This window comes from Alosa alosa, chromosome 3, assembly GCF_017589495.1.
Source record: "Alosa alosa isolate M-15738 ecotype Scorff River chromosome 3, AALO_Geno_1.1, whole genome shotgun sequence".
NCBI classification, from domain to species: domain Eukaryota; kingdom Metazoa; phylum Chordata; class Actinopteri; order Clupeiformes; family Clupeidae; genus Alosa; species Alosa alosa.
This window is the reverse complement of record NC_063191.1, coordinates 32,483,151-32,501,771: the sequence shown is the minus strand read 5'-3', so window position 1 is coordinate 32,501,771 and position 18,621 is coordinate 32,483,151. Positions and strand designations below refer to the sequence as shown.

Here is an 18,621-nt window from a genome sequence, read left to right as displayed (position 1 = left end):
ACTGGTTGAAGCCTTGTAAACAAAGTAACATTAGCTTAATTTGCTAGTTTATCATAGTCTGGTTAGACTGTTCAGTTTCCCTACGTGTGTTTAAGTTTCAAATGAATACTTTTTCTCCTTGGGACAGGCCCGTTTGAGTCTTGGAAAATACTTTTCCATTTGCATCGGGATTGAGATTAGAATTTAGCAGTCAATTTGAATGCAACAGTTTTGAACAAATTCGTGCAGCGTTCTAATGATGCTAACCGGATTTAATAGCAATTTAGCCAGTCGTCTTGCATGATTAATGTTTGGATTACATGTGCATGCTGAGGAGGGATGCGCCTGTTGAGAGGGACAGAGAGAGAGTGCACAGGGCAAGGAGAGTCTGTGTTGAGGTAGGCCTACTTCTATCGCCTACTCTGGTAGAGTTTGACATACTACAATGCAAGATATATTTAGCCTATTTATTTATGGACAACGTAAGGCAGGAGGTGTGTGTTGCTTTTAAAGGGGTGATAGAATGATGATATAGGGTATTTTGTGCTGGTCCTTAAGGTCTCTGAATAGGGTGTGTAACATTGGTTGGGCTGAAAATGGCATATGTGCTGTTCTATGCGCCCTAATGCAAGCCTGGTTAAAAGCCCTAGAATGAAACGAGAGGTTTTCTTCCTTTTATGGTATGCTCATGAATATTTAGATGACCTGCGTGCTGATTGGTTGGTTTACAACGAGCGAAGCTCCTGAGCAAAGACGCAAACATGGCCGACAGCACTCACTGAAACAGCCAAGGTGGAAATACTATGAAGACATAGGTGTTGAACAGCATATTTGAGCCTGAATCAGAGGAAGAATCTGAAATAGAGGAGCAACCAGTCGCCCATAGATTGGAAATGACTACTTCAGAGTGGTAAGTTTTGTCATTTACTTGAGTTTGCCACACATTAGCCCAGTTAGCTAGCTGTAACTCCGACGTTAGTGTCGTGAGACTAAGCTAAACATTGTATTAGGTTCTGTTTTTAGCATTGTAAGCAACAGAAGTTATTCATTTGCACACAAACAAATGTTTTACAACTTGTACCCTTGTGCAATTTTTGTCAAGATGTCCAGTTAGAAACTAGCTGAACAGTTTGTAGCCCGTCGTGGGCAGTTCAGGCTGCTGTAGTGAAAGGAGTGCTGCTTGCAAGGAAAGTACTCGTTTTAGTCAGTAAGTATATTCTCCTGGTGAATAGGTCATCTGATTAGGAGTTACATACATTATTGTAGTGGTAATATGCGATCTTACAACAGGACGTCCAGTTAGCTGGGCAGGAGCTCTGTGCAGTTCGTAGGCTATAACGTTATTGCTGAAGTGAAACGAGTAGCCTGCTCGCGTCAATGAAAATATTACGTTTGTGTCAGTAGGTCTCCCAGCTAACACACGACCAAATGGCAACGTTGCCTATAAGTTGCCATTTGGTCATGGCGACATTGGCAACATTGCCACAACGTTGCCTACAGGAAGTTGCCATTAAGTAAACAAATTACGTTGCCACAACGTTGCCTACAGGAAGTTGCCGTTAAGTAAACAAATTACGTTGCCGCAACGTAGTGGCTTGGTAATTTTGATAACGTTGCCTCTTGGTACTGTGAGTGACGTTGCCACAACGTTGCCTACAGGAAGTTGCCATTAAGTAAACAAATTACGTTGCCGCAACGTAGTGGCTTGGTAATTTTGCTAACTTTGCCACTTGGTAACGCAAGTAATGTTGCGGCGACGTAGTGTTGTGGTCATTTACTTACCGTGATACGTCAAAGTTCAGAATTACACCATACGAGTATTAAAGGTTGTTTCCATGTCCAGCACAAAGATTAGGTTTGAATGCTATGCTGGATATGTATGACAATTTCTAGTTTAGAATTTGTATTTCCATTTTATAGTGACAATAAAAGGCTCACCTTCAGACAGCAAAGCAAAACCCATAGGCTAACATGCTATAAAATAACAGATTTTTTTCTAAGTCAAACTATCTTCGAGCCGGAAAAATTAACCACTGGTTTGTATTGTTTATTCACTACCTAGGGATGACTCAATTCCCACAGAAACTATTTGTGCTGAACTAGGATTAATCCAGAACTACATAACAATTCTCAGTTCCACAAACTCTGACCCAGTTGAAAAAATAGCAATGACATATATTCAGATACTGAATTGATGAAGCATTTATTTTAAATGCATATACAGGGACCACATAAATAAATCACAACGACAATTATTTCTATTAAAACAACATTTGAAGTCAAATTCATGCGTTTCACAGATTGAAGTGATGTACTAACAAACCACATTGCAGGGTAGGCATTAGTCAACCAGTACAGAGCATGAAGGCCTTGGAGCGGCTGAGGTGGAGAGTAGCTAAAACAGTGACTGCTAATCAGAATCCAATCCTAATGTTAATGCTGTCTAGTGCAGTTTTGACTAAGATCTCCCTCTTGTTATCCAATTACTGGCCTCAATAACAGTCTTTTCCCCCAAAAACTCCACAATACTAATTTTGTAATCAAACACAGAGAAATTACAGTAAAAAATATTGCGTCTGTATGAAAAATTGCAATGATAATACTCTGATGAGAGCACAAATGACAACAGTACTGCAATGTCATGAAGAATGGCCATGAAGATTATTTTTCCCTAACAGGAATCTTGATTGTACTTTGTTTCAGTCACCTCAAAACAGTCATTGACCTTGAATTTTAGTACTCCGACTACTGTTGAATACATGCTAAAAACCTTTATGTTAATCATGTCACAAATTCTATGCAAGTTCTGCAAAACACCAATGCTGTTGTGAGGTTTTTTTTTTGTTTGTTTTCCATTTCAGAGGACAGCTACTGGCACCTCAACAACCCCACACAGAGGGCAACATAAAAAAAGTTTCTATTTTACAAAGGATCAAGACCACCAAAAAAAGATGACTACACAGCATAAACTCACTTGCACACCCTAAAACTCGCCAAGGTCCTAGGTCAAGCTAAGCCTTATAAACACAATTTTCCACAGACCTTCCAACAAAACACACAAAGTAGCACACAGAGTAGCACTACATAGAAAGAAAGTAAACCCATCAAATGCTTCCACTTGAACAGGTAGACTAGGAATAATGGCCTGACAAGAAATGCGTTGAACAAGCTGGTGGCTGTATGGACAAGGCTTGAGGTGCAGCACAAATGTAATACAGCCATGGGTATATCATTTACTAATCACACTCTCACGCAGGACATTTTGCCCAATTAACAGAACTATATAAGAGGCTATTTCAAAATACTATCGGAAACAACAAACAAAGACTGTGGTCGGCATCTCCGATTTAAAACAGTGATTCACAAGGCATTTAAGGGACAGGGAACCACTAGACCCCAAAGGTAACTGCCCCCCAGTTTTCTATCAAGCTGACGTTGTCCTTAAGCTGCAGAGGGGCTGGTTCTGCTGTTGCAGCTGAGGGTTGTCAAGATGTCCTTTTGCCTCAAGTCGTCTTTAAAATGGTGGATCCCAGCATCTTCAGTTCGGTTCCTGGAAAAGGAAAAAAAAGGTAAGAATGTCTTACTTTCTGTTCACATACATACATTATGCTGAGAAACAGTTGAATAAAATATCCAGCTTAAATGAAAAAGTGTGCGAGGGCAGCTATAAAAGAACAATTGTGTCTAACTAGCTGGGTTTGACAAATTGGTCTTGTTTTTATGCCTGTAGCTCACAGATAAGTGTGACCAAGTAATCTCCATGCTTGGTCACAACTGAATGCTTCAAAATAGAATAATAAACAGTCTAAATTAACATACAAATTAATATATAGTAATAAATATATAAGACATTTCTTAATAAATACACTTGTTACCAAAAGCCTTCAACTTTAATAATTTGTATGATCACCACTTTTAAATTAATGTTACTGCCCCTTTAAGACGCCTTCCTAGCCACGAGCTAGTATGAGTTAGACGCGAGCAAGTTCACCTAACGGAAAAAACGAAAAGACGCAAAATCATTCATCATGGGACAACATACAGCACCGAACTATATAGGAATTAAACAACTTTCACGTCTTTTCTATCACCAAACCGAGTCGGTTCTATCACATCTAAGCGACAATTTCGTGGTGCTTTCAATAGTATGACTGTTTTGGTGAGTTTCACTCTATTTCCTAAAGTGTAGGCTATATCTGTAATAACGTGAGTTCAATGAAGATATTACAGAACATGCTAGCTGCTAACTGTATAAAACCATCACCATTACCCAAATATAGCTCAGTTCTGTAAGTGTTTTTATTAAGTGTGCTTGCAAAGCAGCACACTTATTGTTCTTCTTAAGTTTTATTATTATTATTTTTCCCGTCTCCCTAATTTTTTGTCAGCCCTAGCGCCTAGGCCCTTTGAGACAGAGACACCGTTCCAACTTTAAAACGTCCGGTCAGTACCGGTGTAAGTTAGTCGCGAAGATGACGTCAGGTGGGCGTGCCGTTCGTCCGCCATATTGGATTGAACAGAAAGCGAAACTAAATTTTCACAGGTCACAAATTTGGTCCGAACGCCACGAAACTTGACGTACATTATCCTTGGACCAAGCCTCACAAATGTTAGCGGAAGGATTTTTGATTTTCGAAAGCGTTTGCCCGTCATAGCCAAACGAAATCAGCGGCGAAGCTCCGAAACAGGAAGTCGTCCATATCTCAGGAACACTGTCACATATCGATACCAAATTTTGTATATGAACTGGGGACTCCAGTGTGAGGGTGCATAGGCAAAAAAAAAAGAAATATTCCAAAAGTTTCCATCATTTGGCAAACCACCTACGGGTATTTGGTAACTCAGACCATTCACCTTTTACCACAATGCCTTCCATGTATGCACAATGTCTCAGAGTAGACACAATGTCTCCAGGCAACCTTGCCCAATCATGAAATCCTTGCTCTGCCATGGGATAGTATGGACTTACAAACTGCATTAGCAAGGAGAACAGTAGCTATATATAGCTTACATAATAGAGTTGTTTTCACATGGACGGTATTCAAATTAAATTTTTCATTATTGTTACATATCATGATGGGAGAGTATTATTAAAAATGTTACAAGTATGCAAATGCATATGTTTACGGGCATTTAGGTTTTACTGTGTTGTTTTGTTGTAAAGACATGCAAGGCATTCTGGGCCATGTAATGAACAGTGGTCGGCAGCACTCCATAGGCTACGTATTAATATGAATAGGTGTTTCTGTAAACCTAGGGACAATAAACAGCTATCTCTGTTACAAAAACGAGCTGGTAATCGCTCATTGAAGAGGGAACTATGATAAAAAGATTGTTTTCCTAAAAGCATGGTGTTGTTGACAAAAGAATAAGCAGGAAATGCCACGTTTATCTTAAATAGCCTACTGAACGCTAGGTGGCAACGTTGTATTACATTTCACTAAATGCGGTGGAATTAGTGTGAGCTTCACAAGGAAGGAAGGTGCAAATATTATGTAATTTATCATGGGAAATTATTGGAAATGTTATTTCTTGTTTATTCTAATTGCAAACCACACACATCCATTCGTAATCACACGTACACATTTAATACTGGAAGACTGTCTATTCGTTTATTTGATGTTGCTTAGCAACTGGGACAGACTTCAGAGCAAAGATTCTAGAACAGAGCTTCAGAGAGACACGTTTTGAGTTCGTGGCCAAGTAGGCTACCTAAAATATCGGTTTCCATGTGTATGTGCTGGATGGTGTGCTTCCTTTATGAAAGTAAGTGTTTTATACAGTTAACGTTACAGACATAATGAGTCCTGTTGTAGTGGTCCTGTGCCCCTTCTGTTATTAGAATGCTAAGCGGAGATTTTAACATCATTCATTTCTTGTGTGGCTAGAAGCTAGCTTCTAGCTAGCTAGGTCATAGGGAGGAGATGTTGCTGTAACGTTATGAGATTTATGTTGCTTAGCGTAATGCCATGGTCATTTGATATGAGATGCTTGTAGAAGCTGACAACAGTAACTGCGTCACTCGTAACTTTAGGACTCCTATTTTTTTTACTAAGAGTAATTCAGGAAGCATTTTAGCCCTAAAAGTAGCGCCTGAGTCTGTGACAGCTTAAGCGAGGACTCCTAATAAGACCGATTCACAAACAATGTTTTGTGGTGTCATTTCACGTCGCGATGTTTTGAAATGCGTCTAACAATCACGAGGGAACAATTTTGAATTGTAGGCATAACTAAGGGATGCAGTAATACCACCAACAACAACCAAAAGTAGCCTACTCATTGTTTACATGTACATTAAATGTAACGTTTCATTGTGAATCAAATTAAAAGATTCTCCTCTTTGCAAACGTTGGCATAGGCATAGGCATGTGGTGACAGATTAATATAAAAATATTGCTGCGTGAATCACGGTAAGCGCGAATGAAGTGGCCACTTCTTAATAGGAGTCACTGTATGGAAGTAGGCTAAGTAAAATAGAGATGTTTAAAATAAGATAAAGTTAGGATATGCCCGCTTGACAACGGCAGAGATAACTGGCCTTTGGCCATAGCATTCAACCATCCATTTAGAACGACTGGCCTTCATAGCAACCAAGGATCTTAGCTGTGATTCATGTAGCTACAGTATGCATACAATGTGATGCAAAGTATAGAAAGGTGATGAAATATACAGAGACAAGTCAAGAAATATAGTGCAATGTAGACAGTAGTATACAGTTGATTTACAGAAGGTGGTTTAGAGTAATATGAATTAAATATAAATATGTGCAGTGTATTAGCAGTTATCTCATACAATAAGTAGAATAATGTATGTAATAGTAACATTATAATAGTAGAAATAATAATATAGATATGCAGTGTATTAACAGAACATAATAAAACAGAATAAATATGGATATTCAATATGACAAATATATAACAGATATGTACATAACATACAGCTATGTGCAGTGTGGAAACAGTGTCATTGTAGTGCAGAAACAACATTATAAGAGTAGTAAGAATAAGTTTATGTGCAGGATGAATAGTATAAAGATCAGTAGAATAACTATGTATAAATGTAATTACAGTAGGCCTATGTACATTTGTAAATAAATAGAAAACTATGGGTGAGAGGGATAAATTAATTTTATTTAATCGTAAAAGTAAATTGCATTCAATTAAATAGCAATTAAAAATCTTTCCAGTAGGCTTTAATGTCACGCAAAAAGTACAACCAAAGCTGAGCTTGATCAACTAGAACGTCTAAAGAACCAGAACTTAAGTGAAGTTTTTTGCTGGGTCCCAGGCCATGTTGGTCTGAGGGGAAATGAGAAAGCGGACAGTGCTGCTAAGCAAGCCCTCAATGAAGAAGTCACAGAATGTCAAATCCCTGCCCCAGACCTTAAACCTATACTGAACTCTTACATCTCAGATAAGTGGCAATCTGAATGGGATTAATGTACCAACAAGCAAGGAATGTGAATTTTGGCACATTTTTATGATCCACTGGGTCGTTATGGGCCACACAAAATACGGTGTTGCTAAAATTACTCCTATTGTGGCTGTTAGAGACATGCGTTCATGAGTATCCAGCTACATTCAATGAGTTAAGTAAAATACATTCACACACAAAAAAAACCCCATCACTAATGTTGTGGACATTCCTTTATTCTGAGATACATCAATAGGCTCTCAAAACAATCCCAAACAGAAATAAGGTCTTTATAGAGCAAATCCATATAGATTATTTGTCAAATAAACAGTAAAACAGAATTATGGGATGTTATATATAACATTCACACTCATAGCTCATATTTCTAAAATAAATCAGTGAAAAAGTATCCTGACAAACAAGCAGCATTTTAATACCTTAGTCATATTTCATAATTTCACATTTTTCTCTAGGTTACCTGATAGCCCAGTTTGAGAGAGGTGCAAGGCAGCGTGACATTATTTATTTTTGCAGCCAATCACTGCTGTTGTTTTATTTTATTGATTTGATTTTAGTCATAGAAGCTAAATTCGAGAAGGCAGGCCACAGGTAAAAGCCAACGAACCGCATTCACCCATAAGGCAATAGTTGAATAGAGCTTTTGAGGTATTGCCACTGCTCCAACACTGAAAGGCACTGTTAGAATGCTTGGATCAAGCCAGGTTCAGCATAGCATTATGTCACTGTCTGCTCACGTTGGTGACCGGACCAGGGCAAGCACACTTTCGCAGTTCCCACCGGAAATGCAGTCTAGTTGTTTTCTGATGTTTTTATGTTAGAAAGGGAAATGTGTTTAAGATTATTCCCTATCTTTTGACATTTCGTGGATTATTTTACGGTTAAATAACGTTACGTTAATTTAGCGTTTTGTGAGACAGTTTTTATTATTATTATTATAACCTTTATTTAACCAGGTTAGTCTCATTGAGCTATAAAATCTCTTTTTCAAGAGAGACCTGGCCAAGATAGCAGAACAAATAGTTACACATCACAATCACAAAACAAACACAAAAGAGGCAAGACAACTCAAGTGCATTCCAGATTAAATAAAAGTACCATTAATTAAAACATTTGCACTGGATTGACTCATGTTCTATGGCTTTAACAACACCTTTAAAATCATTTACGGAAATTAAACACTGTAGTTTGAGTGTTTTCTGTAGTTCATTCCAAGCAGAAGGTGCAGCAAACATGAAAGCCTTCTTGAACTCTGTCCGGGCTTGAGGTACATTCAATAAAATGGTGTTCTGAGACCTTAAGGCATAAGTATTCTGTGTAAAAGAAAGAAATTCAGATATGTAACATGGAAGCCTGCCTATAATGCCCTTATATATGAAGATATAGAGGTGAGTAAGTCGGCGATTTGACAGAGAGGGCAAATTCACTGTGGAGTAAAGTTTACAGTGATGAGTTAGGGGTCTGCAATTTGAAATGAACCTTAAAGCTCCATGATACACAGCATCCAACATCTGAAGACACTTTGATGGGGCATTCATGTACAACAGATCACCATAATCAATAATGGGAAGAAATGTGGCATCGACTAGCCTTTTTCTGGCAGTAAAAGTAAAACAAGATTTGTTCCTAAAGAAAAAACCTAGCTTGAATTTCAACTTTTTCACTGAGTTCTGTATATGAAGCTTAAAAGAAAGGTGGTCATCAATTAAAAATCCTAAGTATTTATCAGATGAAACTATCTCAATTATTTTACCCTGATTGGTAACAATATTCAGGTCTAACTTATTTTTCCTTGAGTTTGAAAAGACCATTACTTTGGTCTTCTCAGCATTAAGCACAAGCTTTAATTGATAAAGCTGTGCTTGCATTCTGTGAAAAGCAGTTTGCAAATGCTCAAATGCCTTCCTTATGGTAGCAGCACAACAATAAATAACAGTGTCATCTGCATAAAAATGAAAAAATGCATGTTGTACATTCTCCCCCAGACAGTTTATATAAATAGTGAATGAAAGTGGGCCCAGAACGGAGCCCTGGGGGACCCCTTTACAGATTGATGCATATTTTGACGTCAGGCCTGCAACTTGCGTAGCTTGAGTCCTATCAGTGAGGTAGTTGACAAACCAGCCCACAGAGTGCGGAGACATACCTATACTGATCAGTCTATTAACTAGTATGTTATGGTCAACAGTGTCAAACGCTTTGGACAGATCAATGAATAGAGACACACAGTGTTTCTTATCATCAAGTGCTTTGACTATGTCATTAATTACTTTTGTAGCAGCAGTGATAGTGCTGTGTTTAGTCCTGAAACCAGATTGATGCTTAGATAAAATTGACTGAGCGTTTAAATACTCTTTCACTTGTTCGCTAACCAAGGATTCCAACACTTTGGCCAATGCTGAAAGTTTTGAAATGGGTCTGTAATTATTAGGCAAGGTTGGGTCACCTCCTTTTAAAAGTGGTAAAACATAAGCAGACTTCCATACCTTGGGGATTTTGTTTGTGACCAGTGAAAGATTAAAAAGATGTGTCAGAGGTTCAGCTAGGATATCGGCAGCTAATTTCAAGAAGAAAGGTTCTAAGTGATCAGGGCCTGCAGGTTTTCGAGGATTTAATTGTTTTAGGGCTTTATGAACATCAGTAACAGAGAAGGAGCTAAGACTGAAAGTGTTGCCGGCAGTAGTAAAGGTATTATTTACAGGCTCCAACACTGTAGGGGCAACAGAATCAAACAAAAACCCCGATGAAATGAAATGCTCATTAAAACAATTTAACATTTCTACTTTGTCAGATATAGTTACACCATTCTTAACCAAAGACAACGGAAAACCTGTTGGTTTAGTAGATGCAGATAATGACTTGATAGTTTTCCAGAATTTTCTTGGGTCATTCAGATTCTCGGTGGTTTTTAGAAAAAATTCAGCTTTAGCTTTTCTGAAGAGTGATGTGAATCTGTTTCGCAACTGTCTGAAAACAAGCCAGTCCGCGTCAGTATCTGACCTCCTTGCTTTTGCCCAGGCTGCATTTCTCTCGTGGAGCAAATTAGAAATCTCAGAGGTAAACCAGGGATTGTCCCGCCCCTTAATTCTAAATTTGCGAAAAGGTGCATGTCTGTTAAGAATGTCTAGGAAACTATTCTGAAAGAAGGTCAGGGCTAATTCCACATCATCAATCAGGGCAATTCTACTCCAGTCAAAATAAAATAAGTCATGTAAAAATCCCTGCTCAACAAACATTTTCATATTCCGCCTTTCAACAATACGAGGTGCTGACTTGGGCACCTTAGTGTCTCTAACAGCAGCAATCACACAGTGATCACTCACATCATTAGCAAAAACACCTATTGCAGAGTACTTAAAAGGGGCATTGGTCAGGATTAGATCAATGAGAGATGATTTCTCTGGACATTTAGGATTTGGGCGAGTAGGAGTGTTAATTAATTGGGTCATATTCAAAATGTCACACTGCTCTTTAAAAGCATCTGATACAGGCCTTAGCCAATCCCAGTTCATATCACCAACAACAATAGTGTCATTACAAATAACTTGACTTAACAAATTTGATAGTGTAGATGTAGAGTCATTTGTTGCCGATGGAGTTCTATAACAACCAACTAACCTGATATAGTGGTCTTTGGAGACTTCAAGGTTTAAGGCCAAAAACTCAAATTGTTTACTCACTGATTTTGAGAGCACTAAAGTAGAGTTGAATTTGCATTTGATATAAATAGCAACACCTCCCCCCCTTTTTGGGCGATCTGAGCGATACACATTATAATCATCAATGCTATTATCTTTATCAAGGACAGATTTGGTCAACCAGGTTTCAGATAAAACAGCAACGTCAGCATCAGTTGACCGGACCCATAATTTAACCATATCCAATTTTGACATTAAACTCCGAACATTAAGGTGAATAAAACCCATGCCAGACCTAGATTTAAAATCTTCAGGTGTATCACATAGTGTTAGACTATCGGGGCCCGGATTTGGCTGAACATTTCCAGAGATTAGTAATAAAATAATGACAAGGAGTCTGGACTGGCTGATTTGTAGCAGAAAGTACCAGATCTAGAATTGAATGATGTTGAAAAGGCAGGGAGTGAGTTTGCAGAGACAATGAACCAGTCCTTCAAAACAGAGAGGCAGTGAAGGTGGAGTTGATTTGCAGCCTTGTATACAAACAGAAAAGGGTGTCTTATTCCCTGGGATTCGAGTTGGGCCGTGGGAAAGTTCTCAGGCCTTGAGCCTACATAAGGGAACTGCATATGGAGGGACTCATTTTCTGACTGCAGTTTGACAATTCGACTATTAAGGGGAATCAGAAAAACATGCCCCTGCAGCCCACACCAAAAGTTTAAGGTGAGTTGAAACGAGAGAGGCAAATATCCCTCTAAATCAATTATACGTTAACATTAAACATGCCGACTATTAGGGAACAATTATCATATTTTTGTACACCACCTCAAAATGATATGCAGATCCATGCCCTACTTTTTAAGCTTGTTCACAAGACGTGGTTACTCGTCTTCATCTTCAAGCAATAACCTTGGCGGCTCGACACCATCTACACAACGCTGTTTTGTTTTTTTTAAACCGGTTATTATTTTCCCCTGTCATGATTTATGTGCACAATGTATCAGCCTTTTGTAGCCAAGTTACTGAAGCACACCATTATAGCTTAACTTAGTTAAACATTAGCTAAGCTTACTAAAACCTATGACTGACGCATGCTAATGTTTTCTCCAATAGTGCTCAGACCTAATGCAATATGTAGGCCTAAGCATTTGAAATTCCACATAAATCACATACCTTGAAAATGAACTTTAGTACTTTAACAGCTGAATTGAAAACCAAATTGCATGTAGACTCCTTTTTTAATGCGACAGCTTAACAAACTTTTTCAACAATGTTTTGTCTTCTACGCGAATTAGGCCTAAATGTGAAGCCTCTGCACGGCCCGCGGCGCCATCGACTGGTCTGGCATATGCACTACTGTACTTTTAGCCGCTTTCACCTCTGTGTGCATGCAAGTTTTTTCCTTACCGGTAGGCCTATCGTTAAAGGTGTGAAAGCGGTAAGAGGAAATACACCCAATGGTTTTGTGTAGACATAGCCCAATTCTAGGCGAGACATCTTTGTGCAACAAGCTACAAAACTCCAAAACAATTAAGCTTATAGCCAAAAACGCATGAAATCATGGTTCACTAACATTACAGCTATAGCAGCAATGTAAACTGTAGGCCTACAGTTTAGTTGCAATATGCTGGTGAATCAACACAAGATTATCTCCATCTTTATAAAGTAACTGTCAGACATCGTACATTAAATGTGCATACCATATATATATAAACTTAACAAAGGAGCAGTATCAATACTTACGGCCGGGTAGGCTATCTGAACGCACAGTTATAATAATAATATTAATACAGAAACACCATCCGCATCTCCAGTCCACTGCTCCGTTATTCCCGCGACTTGGTAGCCTACCGTCAGCGCCGGCATCCTCACACTTGATCTAGGCTACAAGTGCAAGGGCGAAGGAATGACCCAGCAGCAGCAAAAAAGTCTAGCGTAACCAGCTATTGGCATATCCTATTTAAGTTGTGACTGAATGTAAAATTAATATAAATGCACTCACCTGTTCTCTTTTATTTGTTCTTCACAGGGTCGGATGGAACAGCAGGTGGAAGACCATCCGCAAAATGTAATTTCCACATTATTTTAAATAAAATATAATTTGTTAGTGTACAGTTGTCTTTTCTTTTGAATAGGCTCAACATTAGCAACAGCCAGTCAAAATGCAGGTAAAATATGAATGTGGCTTGTCTAGGCTATCTCAACTAGATTTTGTGCGTGGCAGTCATAAATTGATACTTGTTAGTGCAGCTGTCTTGAATAGGCTTGGGGTCAACATTAGCAACAGCCACCAGCCAGAATGCAGGTATATGAATGTGACTAGATTTTGTGGATTCTATGGGCAAATGAGGACTGCACATGCAGATCCGCCCTAACGTGCTTTCACCCGTACGTATCGGCAACGTTAGAACTTACGTGGCGGCAACGTATGTTTGGTAATAAAGTTACGTAACCGCCACGGAACAGCGACGTAACTGTGCTCGTGTAACTACTATCCTGCTGATAAGTCATCTGATTATCGAGATTTTTACGTTCTTTCCATGTAGTAATGTATGATCTTACAACGGGACGTCCAGTTAGCTGGGCAGGAGCTCTGTGCAGTTTGTAGCCTATGGCTGAAGTGAAACGAGGTCAACTAAAAATATTACTAGGCCAATTTGTGTCAATTCAAAAACACTTATTTATCCCCAAGGGGCAATTTACATAGTAGGCTACTTAAAATACAGTAGGTACAGTCAGTGTAATGTAATCTTGTAACTATCCTGCTGACATCTGATTGAGATTATTACCTTCTTTCCCTGTAGTAGCCTAATATGTGATCTTACAACTCTGGTAACTAAAACTGGAGACATTTGTTAATGTTGTGCTACCTGCTCATTCAAAATTACGAAATAACAGCAGGGAAATTATGTTTGTTTTTACAGGTTATTAAAAGAATGACCCAGGTTCCTGAGGAGCTGACCTGAATGACCGTCATGGCCTCAATCCGTTGTGCCTCTATATTCTTTGCAAAATGCAATGAATATTTACAGAGCTGACCATGGCCGTTTGAGAATCAGAGGAATGGAAAGGTGAGGACAATCTGATACAAGTGTTAGCAGTTACAGTATATAAATAAAATATTTTTAACCAATACACATTCATTATTGGTTCAGCATATTGCAAAAACACAGTTTGATCAACACCACAAAATGATAAACTTTATTTATTTTTTTTCAACAATCGTCCAGTGATACTCTGATGTAAAATATTAAAAAATAACTAGAAAAGCATTTCCTGAAGGAAATACAGTGCATGAAAATGCAAAAAATATGATGTAAAATATCATACAGAGTAAAAACAAATTATATTGGTTGCTAGGTAGATGAGGTTTAATATAGTTGGAATGACTGAGCAGTTAAATAGGTGGATAGTTTATATAGTTAAATTATTTGCTTGGTAGATAAGGTTTAATATAGTTGGAATGATTGAACGGTTAAATAGGTGGATAATTTAAATGGTTAAATTATTTAGGTAGATAATTGACGATAACTGACAGCTGGAATGGCTCTAATGTTTGCTAGCAGTTATGCTAACTATGTTATCAAAGATAATAATGTTAACCAAGTTACTTAACTTAGTTAACTTAGCTAATGTTTTCATTTTTAGTAGTTATGCTAACATGTTAATTATGCTAACCATGTGACTTAGCTAACCTAGCTAATCATTTTTAGCAGTTTTGCTAACTAGCATGCTAACTATGCTAACCATGTTACTTAGCTAATCATTTTAGCAGTTTTGTTAAAAATGCTAACAATGTTAACAATGCTAACCATGCTAACTAGCTACAGTGGGTAGGGGTCATAGTTGATGACAAATAACAGTTAAAATGGCTGAAAATGGCTGAAAACTGCCAGTCTTTAAGCATACAAACTGGCCCTATTAAGACTACACATCCTGTTCAACTGCTTCCTCTGCCAAAAACTGTTTCAAAATAAAAGTCCTCACTACAATATTTCACTGTTAAACAATTTAACCCTTTAAACTACTGAACTTTTTAACAGTTCAGCCATTGTAACTGTTACTTATCATCAACTATGACTCCTACCCACTGTAGCTAGTTAGCATGGTTAACATATTAACATTGCTAACATTGTTAACATTTTTAATAAAACTGCTAAAAATGATTAGCTAAGTTAGCGAAGTAACATGGATAGCATAGTTAGCATGCTAGATAGCATAACTGCTAAAAATGATAAGCTAAGTTAGCTAAGTAACATGGTTAGCATGCTAGTGTGTTAGCATGCTAGTTAGCATTTTAAACAAAACTGCTAAAAATGGTTAGCTAAGTAACATGGTTAACATAGTTAGCATGCTAACATGTTAGCATGCTAGTTAGCATTTTTAACAAAACTGCTAAAATGATTAGCTAAGTTAGATAAGTAACATGGTTAGCATAGTTAACATGTTAACTAACATAGTTAGCATAACTTTTAAAAATGATTAGCTAGGTTAACTAAGTAACATGGTTAACATAGTTAGCATGTTAGCATGCTAGTTAGAATAGTTAACATACCTACTAAAAATGATTAGCTAAGTTAACTAAGTCACATGGTAAGCATACTTAACACGTTAACATGCTAGTTAGCATAGTTAGCATACCTACTAAAAATGACTAGCTAGGTTAACATAGTGCTAGTTAGCATAACTACTAAAAATGAAAACATTAGCTAAGTTAAGTAACTTGGTTAACATTATTATCTTTGATAACATAGTTAGCATAACTGTTAGCAAACATTAGAGCCATTCCAACTGTCAGTTATCGTCAATTATCTACCTAAATAATTTAATCATTTAAATTATCCACCTATTTAATCGTTCAATCATTCCAACTATATTAAACCTTATCTACCAAGCAAATCATTTAACTATATAAACTATCCACCTATTTAACTGCTCAGTCATTCCAACTATATTAAACCTCATCTACCTAGCAACCAATATAGTTTGTTTTTACTCTGTATGATATTTTACATCATATTTTTTGCATTTTCATGCACTGTATTTCCTTCAGGAAATGCTTTTCTAGTTGCTTATGTGCTCTATTGTGATGTCATCAGCCCATGTTAAGTCTATGGGGAAATTTTGAACAGTTTTTAATTAATAGTTTAAAAAGTATAAAAGTTACAAAGCTGAAAAATACATAGCACTCTTGTCCTAAGTAAGACCTACGTAACATAGTTTGAATGAAGTTTCTACGTTAAACGGTTGAAGCTGCATTAAATGCGTTAGAAGAAGAAGAATAAGAAGCCTAGGAAGAACAGTACAGTGCATTTTCATGCACTGTAAATAGTAAAAAAAAAAATGTGCTTTTCCACCCTGTTCTCGTTGCAGGCAATGAAGTGACTTGGCCTACAGGTCTTTTGTGAGCAGGAGCTGGGGTTTCCTTAGAAGAAGCGTCCGTGTCATGATCCCCTTTGTGTGGTGGTGCTACGATATGGAGGGAACTTCCAGATACTTCAGGGCAGTACGTTGGATTCAGACCCCTTTTCGACTGAACCGCGTGACACATGTTCAGCAACAGCATCCTCCATGGAAGGTCTGTCTAGCTTAGCACACAAGTCCTGGGGCACAGGAATCCGCTGGACGGCATCCCAATAAGGAAGAGGGTCTTTGATGATCTCGAAGAGGACAAGAAAAAGGACTTATATTGGATACTGTAATACAGTGCATTGTAGGCTGTATACTGTACAATAAACAAATTGTATGGCCCTGAACATTGTGCTTTGTTTACAGTACTGATGATGATTTTGACACCAGTAGCATCAGGTCTAAGACAGCCTGTTGTGTGTGAATCGATAAGTTCTTTTTAGTGCCTATACTGTTGCACATTTTGATTTGTTGTTTGTAATAAAACCATATTTTATTAAACTTACAAATTGTTTGGCAAGTCTGTACATAGTTTCTCCTTGGCTGTCTTCTGTTGTGGGGACTCAGCATTCTCATTGAAGTGCATGGCTGCTAGATAAAACCTAAACCAAACAACAGAAATGTTGTAACACAAGTGAAAGTCACTTTTGCATGCACACACCAAGCTGTTAACTCACAGCAAAAGCACTTGCTAATATTCTAAGCTCCGCAAGATGCCACACTAAGAGCATCTGTTTGACATGCTGCCGTTCTTGTAATGTTCTAAAATAAGAACGTGCAAATAAATCCATTGTATCTAGACAACACGGTTTCAACATATCGACTAGATATCATTTGAATTGATAACGTGAAGTTGTTTCCACTTCTGACGTCAAAAACATATGTGTTATATGGGTATGGGTTATATTACAGCTTAGCAACCAAACTATCGTGTTACTCAGCTTCAGTTAGCTACTGTATCTTGCTGAGAACAAAACCTGTCAGAGATCTCGACAAACATGCATAGTAAAATGTAGGTTAACATGACAACACAGGTTTTATCCGAATGACACACAGGAAAATTAAATAGCCTTGCCAATGAACTAAATCACACATTCTACTTGCTAGATACACGTTAGCATGGCTAATAACTGCTTAGCGACAAAATAATACAGCATGCGGTTGTGATGACCTTACGGTCGGAACAGCCCCTCGTTTCAGTAACAGCAGCTTAGCAAATCCTGCTTAACTGTACAAGGTTTTGAAAACTGCCTTCGGTGAAATGTTTTGCAAATTAATAACGGAGTGTCGAACTTGGCAGGGATCTTCTTCTGGTAGAAAAACATTATCCATGCCCCTCGAACTTTTGAATCCTTGGGAAGACTATGGAAAGTCTCAGCTTTCTTTGTAGCCTAAGTTTCAACCTGGAACACTGCATTTACGACCGTGGCTCATTTTCGATATCCTTGAAGAACTGTCTGCTTTATAATTCCTGTGGAAGTAAACGAGCAGGCAGCTAAACTAGTGTTTGTCTCATCTTCGCTCTCCATTCACGTTCCTGGGCTCAGAGCACCAGTGGGCTGGTCTGTATGTAAATTTTGAGGCGTGACAAATGTACAGGCCAGAGCCAAATAAGGTACCACCTGCGAGTTTGCGTAAACTCGCAGCTTCTTTTGGATTCGCCCGTTTTATGGCGGGAGTTTCGAATTGTGAGATTTGCATAGGAAGGAGGTGTCGGTGGGGTTTTGAAGTTCTCTTTATGTCCATTTCACCCACTGAACTATCACTATTCATCTATGACAAAGTAAACTCGGTTTTGCATTCTATGACTCTTTAATTATGAATGTTCTATCGAACGTATTTTTTATTGATATCGATTACATGTCTATTGCGATACATATCGCTATCGTTTTATCGCCCAGCCCTTGCTCAATAATAACAATTTTAACATACGCATAAATACTCAGCCTTTCATGCACGTAGTCTATTGACATTGACTGATACACTGCCCTCTGGTGGACAGAACATATAGAACTTAAGTTTGATACCAAAATCGGCCTTACTGAAGACATTTAAATTGTTAAAATATTATTAATACATATTCGAATATATTCGAATTTTAATATTAATAAACAAACGAACTTCGAATATGATTTTTGGGCAAAAGTCAAAGCCCTGTAAAGCT

At 37.9% G+C, this 18,621-nt stretch overlaps 2 long non-coding RNA genes across 2 annotated transcripts; one reads left to right on the top strand and one right to left on the bottom strand.

Annotated features, from left to right (window-relative positions):
* Positions 1 to 802: 802 nt before the first annotated feature.
* LOC125291554 lies at positions 803 to 16,505 on the top strand. Its single transcript, XR_007193019.1, has 3 exons — positions 803 to 889; positions 13,973 to 14,119; positions 16,422 to 16,505. It is a non-coding gene; the product is annotated as an uncharacterized LOC125291554 (long non-coding RNA).
* A 32-nt stretch (positions 16,506 to 16,537) lies between these two features.
* On the bottom strand, positions 16,538 to 18,101 carry LOC125292529. The gene is made up of 4 exons (XR_007193204.1): positions 18,010 to 18,101; positions 17,610 to 17,928; positions 16,964 to 17,059; positions 16,538 to 16,708 (listed from the first exon to the last, which is right to left on the bottom strand). It is a non-coding gene; the product is annotated as an uncharacterized LOC125292529 (long non-coding RNA).
* Positions 18,102 to 18,621: the final 520 nt, after the last annotated feature.